Genomic DNA, 12,780 nt, shown 5'->3' with positions numbered 1-12,780 from the left:
ATGTGAAGGATAAAATCCTCAATCCAGACCCCGAGGTCTGTCGTTCCGTCATATGCCTCTATGTTCATGGGTTTGAAACCCTGTGGAAATTCGTGGTCCAGTACCTCTTCGGTGAAGCACAGAGGGTGAGCGGCCCCTCTGTATCTGGACATGTTGTGGCGTGCTGTCGACTGTTGTTGTGTCCGGTGCTGATTTTGAACTGGTACTTGATCAGTTTGATCGTTTTGGTGACCATAATCCTGCACCGGAGCGCGTCCTCTAGATCCATAGATGGACCTGGTCACGCCGGCCTTTTTATCCAGGAGCTCACATAAATCGTGTGCGGCGTCAGTAGCTGCTCTATTGCGGTTATGAAGTGGTTGGTCCGGCCTACTGGCCGTATTGTTCTTCGGTGGAACAGCCTCATCGTCGAATTCTGGCAGCAGCTTGCGCTTTGGATAGCTCTTTGTGTGGCGATCGTCGCCGTATTTTTCTTTAGTGTCTAGCACTTTATTCAATCTGCGATTGAGCGTTTCCTGTGCGGCCTTAAGCCTTTGCTTCTGCTTCTTTAGGCTTCTTGCAGTGGCCATAACCCTTCTGTGGAGGTTATCTCATTCCAAACGTGTTTCCGGGATGATGAATGCGTCGTCGTCCGGACTATGCTCCTGTCCTGGGTGGCTTGATGAGTTCGGCCCTCAGGATCACTGTGATCGGGCGTCTGCTCTAGGCTGTGTTCGGCGTGACATGGCTCATCCTGCTCCATTGCTTGGTCCATATGGTCGCTATTGCCTTTGGAGTTGACTGGGATGTCGATCTTTCTAGCGTTGTTATCGCTGTTTTTACTGTGGCTGGACTTAGAGTGGCGTCTGCATCGCTGTTTTGGCTTTTGTCTGAGGGTTTTATCCTCCATTTTGTCGCCATCGTCCTCCTTAGCTATGTCCGCCATGTATATATCATATGATGAGGTGGCAGTCCAGCGTCCCGTGGGTGGTGGTTCGGAATCGTCCCCTGTGCCAACGTCCGTATCCTTGGTGTCATCAGAGTGGAAGTCAAGCATGTTTGTTACGTCGTCGATAGTGGCTATGAAGTGGGTGGTGGGTGGGCAACGAATTCCTTTGTCACCTGCCTCCCACTCGAGCCGGACATAGTTCGGCCAAGAGTCTCCTGACAAAGAGAGAGACTTTAACGAGTTCAGCGTGTTGCCAAAGGGCGAGTGCTGGAAGATATCCACGGCGGCGAACTCCATTGCCGGAGACCAACCAGATCGGCGGGCTCGAGGGTGCATGGACTGGAACCTACAACCGGACACAAGTCCGGGGGTCCGGAGTCACAGGCTTCCTTGGGGGTGGAGTCTGTGTTCGGCTCTACCGCCGATAAGTGTGTGGCCTCCGGGGCAGGGTCCATCCACCCGTCCTCGGACGATGCGATCTGCCCCGGATTTAGGTCTGGAGCTCCTCCTGGTGTGATAACCCAAGTATTGTTTGACAGCAGGTCTAGGCCGTGCTCGTGATGACTATTTGGCGCTCCTGGCGTAGGCCCGAATCCGTCGAAGATCAAGTCTCCGCGGATATCGGCTGTGTAGTTCAAGTTTCCGAACCTGACCTGATGGCCAGGGGCGTAGCTGTCGATTTGCTCCAGATGGCCGAGCGAATTGGCCCGCAGTGCGAAGCTGCAGAACATGAAGATTTTCCCGGGGAGAAAAGTCTCACCCTGGACTGTCTTGTTGTTGATACTTTAAGGATCCATCGAGCCTTGCAGCGACGACACAGAGGAACTCTCAATGAAAGCACCAATGTCGGTGTCAAAACTGGCGGATCTCGGGTAGGGGGTCCCGATCTGTGCGTCTAAGGCTAATGGTAACAGGAGGTAAGGGACACGATATTTTACCCAGGATCGGGCCCTCTCGATGGAGGTAAAACCCTACTTCCTGCTTGATTAATCTTGATGATATGAGTGTTACAAGAGTTGATCTACCACAAGATTGTAGAGGCTAAACCCTAGAAGCTAGCCTATGATGATTATGATTATCCCTCTATGGACTAAACCCTCCGGTTTATTGTCACACCCTAGTTAGCCATGCATTAGAGTGTTGCATCATGTTTACTCTTTCATCAGAAACCTGAAATGGGGATGACAGAACCCCCAGTCCCCTCTGAAACCAACTAGGGTTTACTAAAAACTTTTTCAATGAACCTGAAATGCCCTTCTAAAATGCCCATCATTTTTGTCTTGGTTCAGAACCTCTGCCAAAAGTGGTGCACATTTTCCTAGGCCATCTTAGGGTTTTTGAGTTAAATCATAAATATTTGAATTTGGGCATTTAAAATTATATAAAATATTTAAATGCTCAAATATCTCCAAACTAAAATGTTTCATGTTGGAAATAATCCAACTATGGACCAGGAGTAGTTTGGTGATTTTAGGAGTTGCCTAAGTATTTTATTTAATTCAACAAAGTTGCAGAAGTATTAAAAAAACAGAAAACAGAAGAAAGGGAAAAAACTTACCTGGCGCCTGCTCCCGGCCCACCTGCCGGCCCAGCCCAGCGCCGCTCCAGCGAGCTGCTTGCCGGCCAGGCAGGCAGGCAGGTGCCCGACGGCGACCGCAGCGCGCGCCACGCACCTGCTCGCCGCCTCGCCGCTCCCCTCGCCCGGTGACGTCGTGGACCGGCCTCCCTCGCTCCCCCGAACCCCCCAGACACCCCCTCTCCTCTCCAGCTCCTCCCCCTTGCGCTCCCCCGCCATGACCGACGCCACCATCGCCGTGCCTTCGTCGTAGCCGTGCTCCCCGCCGCCCGTGCGTCCTCTCATCGTGTCCAGGAGCTCCGCCGCTGTCCACTCCATCGAGCAAGCCGAGCCCCAAGCACTCGCAACGCCCGAGTCCACCGCAACGACCTCGCCCGAACCGCCGTCGCCGGAGATCCCCTTCAATGCCATCGTCGCTCCGGTCCATCTCCGGCCACACCAAGGGCTTCGTCGCACTCACTGTGAGCTTAGCCATCTTCCCCTCCCTTCCGTTCTTGCTCCCGAGCCGTGTAGCGACCTCCCGGAGCTCAACCGCACCCACCGCCGTGGAGCTCGTCGCCGACGTGCTCCCGGTCACCCTCCGACCATTCTACGGTGTCCATCATGCTCACCGTGTCACTTAGCACCTAGCTAGCCACTCCCCGAGCCTCACTGACCCCTCTAGCGTCAAGTTCGTCTTCGGCCGAACCCCGGTGGCCGCCAAAGTCGTCGCCGGCGCCAACTCCGGCCACCCCGACCCCAACGGACTCCACCAAGAGCTGCGACTCGTCCTCAGCTCCACTCCGGTGGTCTCCGCGACCCATTTGGTGGCCGAAACGGCCAAAACCACTTCCGCCGCCGCGTCGGGCTCGCCGGCGGCTAAACGACGGTGCAGCCGACCCGGGTTTGACCACGGGTGGGCCCTGGTTGACTCCCCTGAGTCAATGACAGGTGGGGCCCAGCCCTGTTAATTAAACAGGTTTAGTTTTATTTAAACTTTAATTAAACTAATCACACTGACACGCGGGACCCACTGTCAGGTTTGACCCGGACGTGTTCCGTTGACCTGCTGACGTCACACTGACGTCAGGCTGACGCAATAATTGATTTTCTGGAATTAATCTATATAGGAAATTCCAGAATATAGTTTAAACTTTAAAAAATTCATAAGTTTTATTCTGTAACTCCAAATCAGACAAATTATATATGAAAAATGATCAGAAAAATCCAATCTATCCATCTGTACTATTTTCATGCAGTATTAAACAAGTTAACCTGATGTTTAATGCAGAACAAGGAAAATCACTTTAAAAGGCCATGTTTGAGTTTGAAATTTGAATCTTTGATTCAAATTGGTTCAAACCCTTCTGGTCTTAGCTGCATTAGCCCAACACACTCATATTGCTATGTTTCATGCATACATCATATTGTTGCACATTGTTTGGTGATGGTTGTGTATCGGTGTTCCTTGCGGCAGGATCTGCCTCCGAGGAGTATCGTGATTACCCTAACGAAGAACCGTATCAGTGCATCAAACCATCAGGCAAGCAACCAACCATTTGATCATATCGATACAATCCCATGTTCTCGCTCCTGCTCTCTTTTACTGCATTAAGACAACGCGTTTCAAACTGCTGTGTGCTACGGTAGTTGAACCCACTTCCTCTGCATGACCTGTCATTGCCACAGTAACTAGATGAAACCACTAGCATGTGTAGGAGTTGATTGAGCCATATGTATGTGTTGTTCCTACCTTGCTATGCATGCTATGCTTAGAGTCGTGTCAGGTCTGGTTCATCTGGGTGATGGGCTAGAGTGAAATGATTATGTCGGTAATGAGAGTGGTGTGGTGAACATGATTTGGTAAAGGTATCGATGAGAGGCCATGTAGGAGTACATGGTGGGTTGTTTCATTGAAGTCGACCTTAAGCACTGAGATCTGTATGTGTGATTTAAGAATCAGCTACTACCATGCATTGGGCCCGAAACCAATGGACCCTCTCGGCTTCTTATTCACCCTAGTTCTCCGTCCAGGAGTTGCAAGTAGTTTCTGGTGTTTGTAGCCTACTGGAGGCCGTGGACAGCGCTGACCGTAGGGGTGGGCTGTGATGCGGTAGGTACGTGGCCGGGTGTACCGAATACCCGTTAGGTATATCGGGAACCCTGTTCACATCGTTCAGGGCCGTATGGGAAACCTCGGCCGGACTCCCTGCGGATGGAACCTGGATAGGCGATAAACCTGGACTGGAGGCTTAGGTGATTAGGTAGGTCGTGGCCGACACCCACGTTGGGCTTCCGCTTGAAGGTTGCCGAGTACATGTCGTGTAAATGACGGTAAGTGGTGAGAGCGTGTATGAAGAAGTACACCCCTGCAGGGTTATCATGATCTATTCGAATAGCCGCGTCCGCGGTAAAGGACTACTTGGTTGCCTATACAGTTCATAGACAAGTAAATCGAAACTACTAAAAGCCTCAAGATAAGTGTGAGTGCCGAGGATGGCTCTTCCGTAGGAAGACGGAGGTGGATCCTTGGTAGTGTATTGAAGTGGAGAGTAGTGGACTCGTGTGCGCAAAACCATTTCAAGTTGGAGTCTCGTAGGTTAGCCTAGCCAAGAGTCAAAGCTAGCTTGCTGCAATAACTCCACCAACCCTTCTTGATAATATGCATGTATGTAGGATCTGATGTAAGTCTTGCTGAGTACCTTTGTACTCATGTTTCTATAATTTACATTTTTACAGAAGACACTGCAACCCCTTCTGATGGGTTCTACGTAGACGTTGACATCAATGAGTAGGCTAAGGCCCAGGTGGTGATCCTGAGCTTGTGAAGGACCACGTAGTATAGCTAGGATTTCCAAGCCTCTTTTATTTTACTAGTTGTCTGTACTTAGACAAGTTACTTCCGCTGCTAGTTTGTATGACTGTATGACTTGAATGCTGGGTCGTGTGACCCGTACCTTTGTGTATGTTATGTATGGCTCTCTGAGCCTTAAATAAAGTACTTGTGTCGTAGAGTCATGTTGTGATGCCTTGTTGTATTTGCACATATCGAGCACATTGTGTGTATGATTGAAATGCTTGGTATGTGTGGGATCTGGCTATCTAGTTGTTTATCTTTAGTAGCCTCTCTTACCGGGAAATGTCTCCTAGTGTTACCGCTGAGCCATGGTAGCTTGCTACTGCTCTGGAACACTTAGGCTGGCCGGCATGTGTCCTTCTTCGTTCCGGTGTCTGTCCCTTCGGGGAAATGTCACGCATTGAGTACCAGAGTCCTGTTAGCCCGCTACAGCCCGGTTTACCGGAGTCCTGCTAGCCCAGTGCTACAGCCCGGACCCACTTGCTGATGACTGACACGTTCGAAGCTGGGTCATGGATGCCTGTCCCTGTAAGTCTGTGCCACTTTGGGTTTACGACTAGTCATGTCAGCCCGGGCTCCTTATCATATGGATGCTAGCGACACTATCATATACGTGAGCCAAAAGGCGCAAACGGTCCCGGGCAAAGGTAAGGCGACACCCGTGGGGATACTGTGCGTGAGGCCGCAAAGTGATATGAGGTGTTACCGGCTAGATCGATGTGACATCGAGTCGGGGTCCTGACAGCGTTGGCATCAGAGCAGGACTGCCTGTAGGTTCTCCAAGCCAAACTGGTCGATGTTGAGTCTAGAAATTCTTTAGTTATATGTAGGGGAATTATTTGTGGGTTGGAACGTAAGGCTCTTTTTACTCCTTTATCTTATGACATTCTGATCTGAGTCAGTCTATTCTTCCACCGGGGGTTAAGGAATTAGGATCTATTCTCTCTATCAGGATCACGTGTTACTAATCAGTAGTACCTTATAGGGCTGATGGATACAAGCCTAGTTCAATTCTACTACCACATTATGTTGCTAGGATGGACTCAGAACTTGATATGATGATGTTGAGTGTGTATGAAATCCTTTGTCAAATGTCTCAAAATCCCTCTTGAGCATTTACAGCTGTTATGCTGCCAAAATTTTGCTAGAAATTCTAATGCCTTTGCATTATGATTGTGCTTTCAGATGGCCACTCGCGACCTCAATCAAGTGGTTCGCGTGACTCGATGCCTAGATGTACCCGGCCATACTGCCATGTTGGTCAGGGTAATGACTGAGGCTGGATACCGTTGGTATCCTGAGTACACGGTCGAAGAGCAATTCCGAGACTTTAATCAAAGCCAGTATCTCTGCACTGTCAGGATATTTCCATCTTATCCTGGGTCCACCGAGCCCCTTCACTGCTCCTATGGACTCGGGGTTACTATTGAGATGGCTATGCAGGACGCCGTTTACTCTATGATGACCATCATGCGAGTCAGGTCTGGCCTATTTCGGGACTCTGATTTCCGGTATATGCCAGGATCACTTCCGGGAGCACAAGGGTATCTCCAGGCTATCTATGCTGACCCCACTCAGGAGGATTCACGGACTCGCACTACTGCTGAGATGCTCGAGGATAAGGACCGTGAAAATCGGGCCTTGAGGTTAGAGCCTTCAATACCCGTGCTGACCACTGGGCCACATTGACTCGGTTTGCACCGGCGGTGCAAGCTGGATATTCGGATATGCGCGATCTCTATCCTGTGAGATTTGCTCTGCCAGACGTGATGGGTTGGCGTGATGTAGGAGGCATCACCCCACCTCGCGGTCCCCGCAGGCCACCGTCTGTTGGTCCAAGACCTCATCCTAGTCCCTATGGTCCACAAGCTCCGCGAGATCGTCTGTTTCCGGATGATCATGTTGAGCTTCCAGGCTATGGAGGTGACTTCTACGAGGACTACTACAGATCGGTCTAAGTTAGTAGTAGTATCACTAGTTTGTGTTAGCTGTGTCGTTTATCGTCCTGCGTGACTCGTGGGATATGACCTAGTTTGTATCGCCTTCCGGAGGTGTAGAAAAATAATGTATAGGAGCTTGGAATGCCTCCGATGAGATGTAATCCTCTTTTCACCATAATAGTACCTTGTTTGGTCTTGTACTAAACCCTGTATGGTGTGTATGACGATGGAATAAAGAAGCAGTCTGTATCTACCATGTCATACGGATGATCATCTTGCATTCCGAGTTATTCCTTACATTCTGTATCCTATGTCGGAATTTTATCATCCTGACTAAATCATTGTCTTGTTTACCTAGGATGGTCAACACGCGCACTAACCCTGCTCCTCAAGAGCAGGCCGAAGGCAGTGAAGTCAGGAATGCAAATCTGCCTCGTCCTCCTTCCCTAGCCGAGGTTATGATGGAAGCCGAAAGAAACAAGCGGGAGACCAACCGTTTGTTGGAGCGTATTGAACAGAACACGGCACACCATCAGAGGACTAACGTGGTGTCACTCAGTGATTTCATCAAGTTACATCCACCCACATTCCACCACTCCGTCGAGCCTCTCGACGCTGATGACTGGCTTCGCAGTATCTCTCACAAGCTGCGTTCCGCACTAGTAGCTGAGGCTGACAAGGTCACCTTTGCTGCATATCATCTTGAAGGTCCCGCCAGTCTATGGTGGGAGAATTATGGAGCTATGCGCCCAGCGGGCCATGTCACTACTTGGGCTGAATTCAGCGAGGCTTTCCGTGAACATCACATTCCGGAGGGTCTCATGGACCGTAAACGTGAGGAATTTTGCAGTTTCACTCAGGGCCGACTCTCTGTGGATGCTTACAGCAGGGAGTTCGGTAACCTCACACGATATGCAACTGAGGAAGTTTCTACTGATGCCAAGAAGCAAGCAAGGTTCCGTAAGGGGCTTAGTCCCGAGCTTCGCCGCGACCTCCGTCTGCATGAGTGCACATCTTTTCAGAAACTTGTTAACAAGGCCATTAGTGCTGAGACTGGTCAGACTGACTATGACGCAACACGCAAGCATGGCCGTGACATGGGTTCCTCATCCGGTGCGGGTCCTCAGAAGCGCCGCGTGTGGGTGCCCAACACTGCCCTGCCACCTAGGTTCACACCGAGGCCATCCTTCCAGGCGCCTCGCCCCGTTCAACAGTCTGCACCAGCCAAGCCCTATGGGGGTCCAACCAACAATGCTCCTCCACGTACCAGTTCCGTGACTTGTTTCAAGTGTGGGGAATCTAGCCACTATATGCGTGAGTGTCCCCAGACCAACCCCAACCAATCTGCTAAAGCTGTTGGCCGTGGCAAGCCGACAGGGAAAGTGTTCCACGCCAAGCCGGCCACCGCTACACGTGGCCATGTCAACTGTATCTCTGCCGAAGAAGCTCAAGAGGATCCCAACGTCGTTCTCGGTACGCTCCTTGTTAATTGCCACCCAGCATCTGTTCTTTTCGATACAGGAGCCTCTCATTCATTTATGTCCGAGAACTATGCTCGTTTGCATAACACCGCATTCTGTGACATGCCATCCACTATGGAAATTTCTACTCCTGGTTCTAGATGGCAGACCTCCAGGGTAAGTTATGGAAATGAAATCCAAGTCGACAGACTTGTTTTCCTTGCATCTTTGATAGCTCTCAAATTTTCAGATATTAATATCATTTTGGGTATGGACTGGATGTCAGCTCATCATGCCAAAATTGATTGCTTCTCTAGGACTGTTCAACTCACTCATCCTTCGGGGGAGATAGTCAATGTCTTGACCCGATTAGCCAAGCGACAATTATATTCTCTTAACGCCAGCCCTTTGCCAGACCTTGAGGACGTTCCGGTAGTCCGTGACTTCCCGGATGTCTTCCTAGAGGAATTGCCAGGTGTTCCACCTGACAGGGATGTTGTGTTCGTAATAGACCTCATTCCAGGAACCGTTCCGATTGCTAGAAGACCCTATAAGATGGCACCACTAGAACTAGCCGAGCTTAAGAAACAACTCGATGAGTCCTTGAAAAAGGGTTTCATCCGACCTAGTTCATCTCCGTGGGCTTTCCCCGTCCTCTTCGTCAAGAAGAAGGATGGTACGGACCGGATGGTTGTAGATTATCGACCTGTCAATTTGGTCACAATCAAGAACAAATATCCGCTCCCCAGGATCAACGACCTGTATGATCAGCTCGCTGGATCCTCAATCTTCTCCAAGATGGATTTGAGGTTGGGCTACCATCAAATCAAAATCAGAAACGGGGACATTCCTAAAATGGCCTTTGTTACTCGTTATGGCCAATACGAGTACACCGTCATGTCCTTCGGTTTAACCAACGCTCCAGCCACCTTTTCTCGGTTAATGAACTCAATCTTCATGGAGTATTTGGATAAATTCGTCGTGGTTTATCTCGATGATATACTCATCTACTCCAAGAACGAGGAAGAACATGCCGAACATCTAAGGCTAGTGTTGAAGAAACTTCGAGAGCATCGTCTTTATGCCAAATTTTCTAAATGTGAATTCTGGTTATCGGAAGTAACCTATCTGGGTCATGTAATATCTGGTAAAGGTATTGCTGTTAACCTGAGCGAGTTCAAGCCGTCCTTAATTGGACTCCACCTGAATCGGTCAAACAAGTTCGGAGTTTTCTGGGCTTAGCGAGCTATTGCCATCGCTTTGTCGAAAACTTCTCCAAAGTTGCTAAACCTCTAACCGAACTCCTCAAGAAAGATAAAAAGTTCGAATGGACTCCACAATGTGAGCACAGCTTTCAGGAACTAAAAAGACGCCTGACTTCTGCTCCCGTACTGGTACCGCCAGACTTCTCCAAGGACTTTGTTATCTACTGCGACGCCTCGCGACAAGGACTAGGTTGCATTCTCATGCAAGATCGACACGTAATTGCTTACGCTTCACAGCAATTGCACCCACATGAGGAGAATTATCCTACTCATGATCTAGAGCTTGCAGCCGTAGTCTATGCACTTAAGACCTGGCGACATTACCTCCTCGGTAACCGTTGCGAAATATTCACTGATCACCAAAGTCTGAAGTACATTTTCACCCAACCGGATTTGAATCTCAGGCAAAGACGTTGGGTTGAGTTGATCACAGATTTCGACTTAGGAATAACTTACACCCCAGGGAAAGCCAACGTCATGGCTGATGCGCTAAGTCGTAAATCTTATTGTAACAACCTAATGTTACAACAAAGTCAACCGCTTCTCCATGAGGAATTTCGGAAGCTTAACCTTCACATTGTTCCTCAAGGTTTTCTTTCCACCTTGGTGGCGAAACCTACCCTTACGGACCAGATTGTCAAGGCACGGAAGGTAGATCCGGGAATCTCCCGCATCAAGAGAAACATCAAGAATGGAATTGCGAATTGTTTCTCCATTAATGATCAAGGGGTCGTATACTTCGAGAATCGACTAGTGGTTCCCAAAGTGCGAAACCTGAGGCGATTGATCCTTAAGGAGGCTCATGAATCTCCTCTCACCATTCATCCCGGTAGTACTAAGATGTATCAGGACCTACGCCAGAGGTTCTGGTGGACTAGGATGAAGAGAGAAATTGCTCAGTATATTGCTAATTGCGACGTCTGTCGTCGTGTAAAAGCAGAGCATCAACGGCCTGCTGGCACCCTTCAACCCTTAGCTATTCCTGAATGGAAATGGGATAAAATTGGTATGGATTTCATTACCGGTTTTCCCAGGACCAAGAGAGGGAATCATGCTATCTTCGTCGTTGTCGATCGTCTTTCCAAAGTAGCCCATTTCCTACCTGTTCGTGAGAGTATAACCGCTAGTCAATTGGCAGACTTATACATCTCCCGGATAGTGTCTCTCCATGGTGTTCCTTTGGAAATTAACTCGGATCGAGGAAGTCTTTTCACCTCTCGATTTTGGGAAAGTTTCCAAAACGCTATGGGAACCCGTCTCTCCTTTAGCACCGCTTTCCACCCTCAGTCGAGTGGTCAAGTGGAACGCGTCAACCAGATTCTAGAAGACATGCTTCGAGCCTCTGTTATCTCATTCGGAATGGATTGGGAGAAGTGCCTTCCATTTGCCGAATTCGCTTACAACAACAGCTATCAATCTAGCTTGGGTAAAGCCCCTTTTGAAGTTCTCTATGGACGACGGTGTCAAACACCCCTTAACTGGTCAGAGACCGGGGAAAGACAATTCTTTGGCCCGGATATGATTCAGGAAGCAGAAGAGCAAGTTCGCATCGTTCGTGAAAAGTTGAAAACAGCCCAATCCCGTCAGAAGAGTCAATATGACCGAAAACATAAGGCTATGACTTTCGAGATTGACGAGAAGGCTTACCTTCGGGTTACCCCTCTGAAGGGAACCCATCGTTTCGGTATCAAAGGAAAATTGGCTCCTCGTTACACTGGACCTTTTCGCATTCTCGCCAAACGAGGAGAAGTTGCCTACCAGTTGGAACTACCTCCGCACCTCTCTAGAGTCCACGATGTCTTCCACGTTTCTCAACTCAGGCGTTGCTTCTCGGATCCTATCCGTGGAGTGGACTACGAAACGCTTGATCTCCAAGATAATCTTACATATCGAGAGTACCCCATTCGTATCCTCGATCAGGCCGAGCGTACCACTCGACGTCATAATATCAAGTTTCTCAAAGTTCAATGGTCGCACCATTCTGAGGATGAAGCAACTTGGGAAAGGGAGGATCGTCTTTGACTTGAGTATCCCGCCTTCTTTCCAGAGGAACCCAAATCTCGGGACGAGATTCTTTTGAGTGGGGGTGAGTTGTCACACCCTAGTTAGCCATGCATTAGAGTGTTGCATCATGTTTACTCTTTCATCAGAAACCTGAAATGGGGATGACAGAACCCCCAGTCCCCTCTGAAACCAACTAGGGTTTACTAAAAACTTTTTCAATGAACCTGAAATGCCCTTCTAAAATGCCCATCATTTTTGTCTTGGTTCAGAACCTCTGCCAAAAGTGGTGCACGTTTTCCTAGGCCATCTTAGGGTTTTTGAATTAAATCATAAATATTTGAATTTGGGCATTTAAAATTATATAAAATATTTAAATGCTCAAATATCTCCAAACTAAAATGTTTCATGTTGGAAATAATCCAACTATGGACCAGGAGTAGTTTGGTGATTTTAGGAGTTGCCTAAGTATTTTATTTAATTCAACAAAGATGCAGAAGTATTAAAAAAAACAGAAAACAGAAGAAAGGGAAAAAACTTACCTGGCGCCTGCTCCCGGCCCACCTGCCGGCCCAGCCCAGCGCCGCTCCAGCGAGCTGCTTGCCGGCCAGGCAGGCAGGCAGGTGCCCGACGGCGACCGCAGCGCGCGCCACGCACCTGCTCGCCGCCTCGCCGCTCCCCTCGCCCGGTGACGTCGTGGACCGGCCTCCCTCGCTCCCCCGAACCCCCCAGACACCCCCTCTCCTCTCCAGCTCCTCCCCCTTGCGCTCCCCC

This window comes from Triticum dicoccoides, chromosome 4B (assembly GCF_002162155.2).
Source record: "Triticum dicoccoides isolate Atlit2015 ecotype Zavitan chromosome 4B, WEW_v2.0, whole genome shotgun sequence".
Classification (NCBI taxonomy): Eukaryota; Viridiplantae; Streptophyta; class Magnoliopsida; order Poales; family Poaceae; genus Triticum; species Triticum dicoccoides.
The sequence above is the reverse complement of the archived record's forward strand: the minus strand, read 5'-3'. Positions refer to the sequence as shown.